This window comes from Megalops cyprinoides, chromosome 4 (genome assembly GCF_013368585.1).
Source record: "Megalops cyprinoides isolate fMegCyp1 chromosome 4, fMegCyp1.pri, whole genome shotgun sequence".
Taxonomy (NCBI): domain Eukaryota; kingdom Metazoa; phylum Chordata; class Actinopteri; order Elopiformes; family Megalopidae; genus Megalops; species Megalops cyprinoides.
Genome location: NC_050586.1, coordinates 17,023,901 through 17,030,949, shown reverse-complemented (window position 1 = coordinate 17,030,949; position 7,049 = coordinate 17,023,901). Strand labels below are relative to the sequence as shown.

The 7,049-nt window shown below is 40.8% G+C and overlaps 1 pseudogene; it reads left to right on the top strand.

Annotated features, from left to right (window-relative positions):
- Window positions 1-5,158: 5,158 nt before the first annotated feature.
- Window positions 5,159-6,167, top strand: LOC118776133 (annotated as a pseudogene).
- The last annotated feature ends 882 nt before the right edge of the window (window positions 6,168-7,049 follow it).

Sequence of the window (7,049 nt, the reverse complement as noted above, 5' to 3'; positions counted from 1 at the left end):
GTTTCAATTATCAGAATGATGTGCAGGTGCAAGATCCCCCCTCAGGATCGAAACCATATCAGCAAACGCAATGATGACAAAGGGAAAAAAAAATCAATTACATCAATACTGTTGACAGTTGCCGATGGTGACAAAAAATAAATATTGCATCTGTCAGGTGATAAATGCACATCCCTTTTTTTGTAAAACCGCTGATTTATAATTTCCAATGCAAAGCCATAATCCCTTCATATTTCCATGCTCTGTACAAGAAAGGCGCACACATACATAATATGAAAACCGCCTCCGTGCACAACTCAAGAATACATTACACGGGGATAAAGGGAGCCCCCACTTGCTCTGAATGTTAAAGATCACTGCCTGGGAAATATGGAAGAGACAGTAAAGAAAGGGTAACCTTTTCATTCCCGTACAGATGACACTATTCTTATGGGAGTCAAAGTGACTTTCCAACCAGAATCCGTAATGAGCCACCATTGCGGTTCAATCAGGGCCCTGCGCTGCCTTTGTCTCATAGAGACGCACTCCGGTGCTGCAGTCCCCTGAGAGGAACTTCAGCAAAACAGAATTCTCAATTCTGCAGCCTGTTCTCAGCTAAGCTCAGCATGGTGCAAAGCCTCACTGTGATATTTTATATGAACAGGGTATTGGAGTGCATTTAGTTAAATAACAAGGTATTCTTATTAATGCCAAAAAAGACTATAAAGTGCAAAGAGTAAAATCACTTCATGCACTATCATCTGAGATACATGTTTTAGTATCTCTTGAGTAAGTATGTAATGTATCCTATGTCATACATGTTCTCAGCAGGATAGTGTTTATCATTAATTATGCCTTATTATGTCTTTTTTTTCAGACAGGTTTCATTCTGTAAGTGATGAAGTGACACATCTGTCATCATCATGCTAAGCTTAAACAATGAGTCATCATCAAAATGATGGGAGATTTTAGTTTTTACTGTTTCTTTTCAAATGCACTTTTCTCTGGCTGCAGAGGTTGGTTAGCTCTTAAGGTCTTTAGCTCTTTTGTGATTTTGTGAATGCACAGTCAACTATGCTAAATTTGTGAATAATGACTGTACTGTGTTAGGTAAGAGAACCACTTTAACTTTTGCTGTGATCAGGGAGAATAATCTTTCTTTGAAGTAATGTTTTTTTTCTTCCTTTCTTTAGGAATGAGTATGAACAGCATGCAGTGGGTGGAACACAAAAGACTGTGACTCTTTGAGAAAGATATATCACTCCTGTGTAACCCTGCTGTATCTGAATCTTGCGCTTCATTATAAACCACATTTGTGTGAGTCATTGAAAGTGTATTAGGCCTATACAGGTACCTGTGCAGCTCGAGTCTGTAAGATCTGAAAATAGCAGGAGGCTATTTTGCTTGGGATTTGACTTTGGAGACAAGAACGTGATGTGTGGATTTGTGTTGCTTTGCAATAAGTCAGGAAAACTCCAGGTGGGGCAGTTCTTAAATCGTTATGATGATAACGGAGATGAGTTTTGCAGTTTCATGAATTGTCTTTGCTTTGTTCTGAGGTGTGTTAGCATTGTTGAAGAAGCAAGACACCTAAATGTAAATCTATGGTAGTCTCGTGTTACAACTCACCACAAGCGCTACATTCATCCTCTTCCACTCTGATGTAGGGCATGAAGTGTTCACTCTCAGCTGAAGAATTTGCTTTGTTTTAATGAATCCTCTGAACAGCAATAACCAGATAAATACTACATCACTGTGGCACCTCCATTTCCATGATATAAGACGATGGGAAATAAATGTCACCCCAGGGATTCAGTTGCCACAAACAAACATGGCGGACTTCCAAGCGCTGCATGTAGTAAACAGAGTTAATGGGAGTCCTGGGCCTCCATTTTATCGAACCAGTTTTGCCTCATGCTGGGACAGCTCCATGAAAGAGCTCAGTTAACATGGGCCACGTATTTCTGGCCACTGTCTCCTCCCAGTGTATTGCTACGTGCTGGAGAGTACGTGTTGAATCTTTAGGTGAAGTTTCACAGGAACGTGCTTGGAATGGCATTGAATATAGGAGATTTCTTCAAAGGAGCAGAACCCTCACAGAACTAGCGGCTTAGCTAGTTATGTGAAGCACATGGATACATGGGCTGAGAAGCCCAGCTCTTGTGCACTGAGAGGCAGGCTGCATTAGAAGAGAATTACAGGGGATGGCTCTTGAGATCCAAGTGCTGCTCATTGTTGTGGAAAATTGTAGTTTCATTCCAGAATGTATTGTTCTCATAGACAACTGTATACTGCTGTTTCATTTATGGGAGTGGAAGCATGCTTACATCCCTCCACCCTTTACACATCAGAGAATAATACACTTGGACATGTGTCTTTTCTGCAAGCAATGACTGTAGTATGGTGCCCTTGGGCAATTTTAATTATGTAAATTGTGTTATGAGATTTGGGAATGTTTGTTTACCCTGAGGTTTTGTTGTCTGTTTTTTGTTAGTTTTTTTGTCATTGTTGCTCTTTCAGGAACATCACTGTCTTTCAATCACATTCTGAAAGCTAAAGAGACCTTTAGTCATTATTTTCATGATATTATTTAATGTATTGATATTATGAAACACTACTCGTTTTTTGTGCAGATTCACTTGACAAAATAAAGATAGTCTAACAATGTAAATCTTTCTGTTTATACCTAATATGAATATAGATATCTGAATAGAGCCTAAGAGTTTTGAAAATGGATGTATTGGCATTTCATTGACAACAAGTATTCAATATTCAGTGAACATTCAAAAAACAACACTATTTAGACCAGCAGGCGCTTTCATCATTATGTTGGAAGATGGACTCGCAGTGATTAACACAGATGTGCAAACTGTTACTCTAAAAATGTATGACTCGGATTTAGTTATGTATTTAAGGTCAACCAGTTGGCATTGTTGCAGGTACCTGTATTTTCATTCCTGTAGGATGCCAAAACATTTTGAAAATGCAAGGGAATGTTTTTAAGACACCCCGGGGGATAATCCATAAATCACTGTTTGCATCCGTTGACATTAAAAATGCTATAAGACAAAATCAGATAAGACAAATCTCCCCTCAGAAGCATTAGCAAGTACAGGGGCAGGCTGTTTAGCATACATAATGAATACAACACCTTCATGTGCACAATCAATGGTTTCATTATGGTCTGAGCTCACAGTTCTAATTCAATTTTTTTTCTGTCATGATTAGCTGAAATTGACTTCAGAAACGCATTGTATTAGTCTGGACACAGGGGTGGGTCACCCTGCACACAGATGGGTGCTATGCATTGTAATAAAATCATTATCAAGATGGAGATGTTGCACAATCCATCAGTTATTAATTATATGTAAAATCATTCCTGTACTTTTTTGGGTTTGAGTGTTGTGGGAAAATAGCTGCAGACCACAACGTGCAGGGGTTTTGATCAGGCTAATGACCCCACCAATGCTAATAGACACTCTTGTCTAAAGAACTGATTTAAAAGATGACTGCAGTGAACAACTACAAACTACACATCCTCAGAGGTCTCTGTGCAACATATGTATGGATGGATGACTGCATCCTTAGGGGTTCTGCCAGATTGAATGTAACAGTACTATCATTACAGCATGTAAAGTTCGTTTCAAGGAGACACGTATGTTACTACTCTGAAATTAATGATACTACCACATTATTCCATATGGCAACTTAAGCTTGCATGCTTTCTCCAGAGGATTTTCAAAGCGTAAATATAGTTGCAGTTAGCAATAGGAAAAATACCTTCTACAAGTGTATTAAATAAAATGGGAAAGTGATATTAGACATACATGTTGCACGAAAGGGAAGTGTAAGGAGCATAACATAGAGGAGATCTGTACTTAGCTTAACATTACATTAGGTTCATTCTCTAAGCGAGGAACTTTAACTGAAAGTTTAATTCTTTTCTCGAGCATGGGCTTTGTAGTGACTGCATGGTCCTTGCCGTGCCAAAACTGCAAAGGCTCCAGTCATCTTCCAGATGAGGAGAAATGGACACCGATTCATTTTTGTCCTGTAATATCTGCAGGGTAACTGTTCAGACTCCCCCGTGGGAGGCAGGGTGTGTGTGTGTGTGTGTGTGTGTGTGCGTGCTCGCAGTATTAAAACTGTCCATCCTCAAAAGCAGTGTCTCTGCCTCTTCCCATTCCCCGGGGAGAAAGCGGGGGATTCATATTACACGGCTGTCTGAAGAGTACGCCCAACCAGAATGCCAGGCTCTGACACCATGGTCGGACATCGCTGGCCTCCGGTGACAGTCACGACGGGCTGTCAAAACCCCATGCAAAGCAGATGTGTCAGAACAACCCCTGGATTCCACTTCTGGCCATGGCCTTGACAGCCCTCTAAATACAAACCTGGGAAAGAGGCATTCACATAACTATGACACCAGTGCACCTTTAGTCACGGAGGATGTGTCAAAGTCAATGTAACACAGTTATAGATACAGATGAACAATAACTCGGAGGCCCCTAAAGTAATTGGCTACGTGTGTACAGTCTAATGAGGACATTTCCAAGTGACAAGGAGCAAGGGAAATCACACAGATGCTCTACCTGTGAGTCACTAACTGAAATCCAATAAGAGAAATGTCAGGGCCATGTTCCTGTCAAATACAAAGAAGTACAAAATAAGATAAGGACAGGATGACTTTATCAACACTAGATATATCGCTGTGTGAAAGGTCAGGTGAAAGCAATGCATCTTAGCACATTTTGTCAAATCCCCAGAGATCCTTAAATATTTCCCTCTTGCTTTTGCTCACTCACAAACCTCCAAACACCTGTTGATTGTGGTTTTTGTAGTATCTTCAACCCTCTCAGCTATATACTGTGACACTTTATATCAAGTACAATGAATGTTTAGTTGACATATTGTATGTTTTGTCTTACAGCAGTGGCTCTCGAAGCTGAGATATCCAGCCCTGACCAGGCCCCAGGCAACCAATTTTCTGGTTATATCCAATTTATCAAAGGTTTCAGCATAACACGGCCATATGTCTGAACTGTGGTGTTTAAGATTACACATTCAGGTGAAATAGGTTTGGTTTAGCTCCACAGAAGTGGTATGTTTAGATAACCGAAAATGGTTACATTTACTAAAAAGTCCAGGACAATCACGAGTGTGTGCAAAGTGAAGAAATATGAGAAGTAAAAATCAGTCTCATGTGTTGGAAATTTATGGTCAGGAGCATGAGCTCAACATTAACCAGTTCTCCGACATCGTCCGCCATGAGGGCCGCATCACCAACGAGTAGAAGTTATCTATCTCAGGGCAGAAACTAGGCAAGGGGGACAAGGCTGAGCCCAAAGAAGAGTTCTTCGGCTGCACCATCATGTTTTACCATTACAGGCCACAGACTGGTGAAGGAGTGGATATAAATCATCACAGATAGCCAAAGGGAGAAAGACCTCTTCTTTTCTTATGAGGACCCCGCCAGAGCCAAAAGCACAAAGCTAGCAGTTAGCGATAGCCATGACAAAAATAGGGCAGTTCTCAATACCTTCTGTACCAGTGAGTCTGACAAAGCAACTGTTCTCACCCTGATTAGAGAAAAGATCATAACCAAAGAAACTGGGGCCCATTAATAGAAGGAAAGGCATGCAGACAGCAGACAGGAGATCAAGGAAATGAGGACTGTGGTATAATATGAGAAAACTTTCGCACAGATGACAGATGACACTGAGAACACTGCCATGAGCTCCCACAAGAGCATCCAGCAGTCGACCATGGAGAAAGAACAGGCTCTGGCTGACCTCAACTTCATGGAGTGCTCCCTCTCTGACCTCTTCTGGAGGAACAAGAACTTGAGGGCTGTCCTCGAGGGCTTCAAGAAAAATGATAAGATGCTGGGGAAGTGTGCAAAGGAGTGCCTGGCCAGGGTGAAATGGGAAGAGCACACTACCAGACCTTTACGATTCAGCCAAGAAGAAACTAGACAAGGCCAGTGAGGAAATCGTTATGGTTCACTCCACAGCCAATTTAAAAGCCTGGCTCGTAAAGCTGGTCTGCAGAAACAGCAGATGAAGGTGTAGTCCATGGGAAGAGCCCTCCATCAGAAGAATCAAGAGATGAAGGAACTCGTCAAGATCTATGACAACCTGATTGCTAAGATGGGTAAGACAGACTTAAAAAACCTTCTGAACATCTAAGTCTGCCTCTGCTGCCAAGTCTGACCCTTCTCCCCCTCAACCCTGCCCAGATCACCTCAACACTGTGCATGTGACTGCAGACAATACCCAGCACTTCACAGCAATGAGGTGTTTCCTCTAGAACGCCTCACTCACTGTGCTTACAATTTAGATATCACATTTTCACATTTTCTTTCTGAACAAATTCACTATCATGACTTCCTTCATTTATGGGAAGTTTTGAAGTAATTAGATTTACGAAATTGGTTGTTTGTGGAAATGTCAAAAGCAATGAGATTCTTTCATTTACTTTGCTGTACAAGATTGTAACTGATATCCCTGACTCAGTTGAGGAGACTGGTTTGTTGGATGGATGCATCTCTTTAGGGAGAGTGGAGATATTTTGTCTATATGTTGGCTGCATCAAATCCTGGGAATATTGACTGACTGTATGGAATAATTGAGGTCTCAGATCAGATGTTGCTGCTGAAACAACATTCTATGCGTATGAGATTTTTAGTTTTTGTGTAGTTTTGTAGTTTTTTTGGTTGTACATTTTCGAACATTCTTCTTCTGTTTTGTTTTCTGATTGTTTCATTTTTTCCATTTGTTATGTTTGGGAAGACTTTTATTTTGGACAGTTTTGGTCATGTGAGGTTTGTACATATTCATGGGAGGACAGTGTGCACTTATGCTGAAATATATAATATATTGTCTACTGTTTGGTTGGATGGTTTGTTGGTTCCTTGATGGCTGTTTGTTTATCTCCAACTGAATTGTGCTCTTTGAACCATGTAACATTGCACAGGCTGTACGTTCAGGCTGTTTGTTACATCAGGACTCAGCAGGGGAAAATATTGTTCTTGCTGTTGTTGTTGGTATTTTGTATGCATATTTGAGATG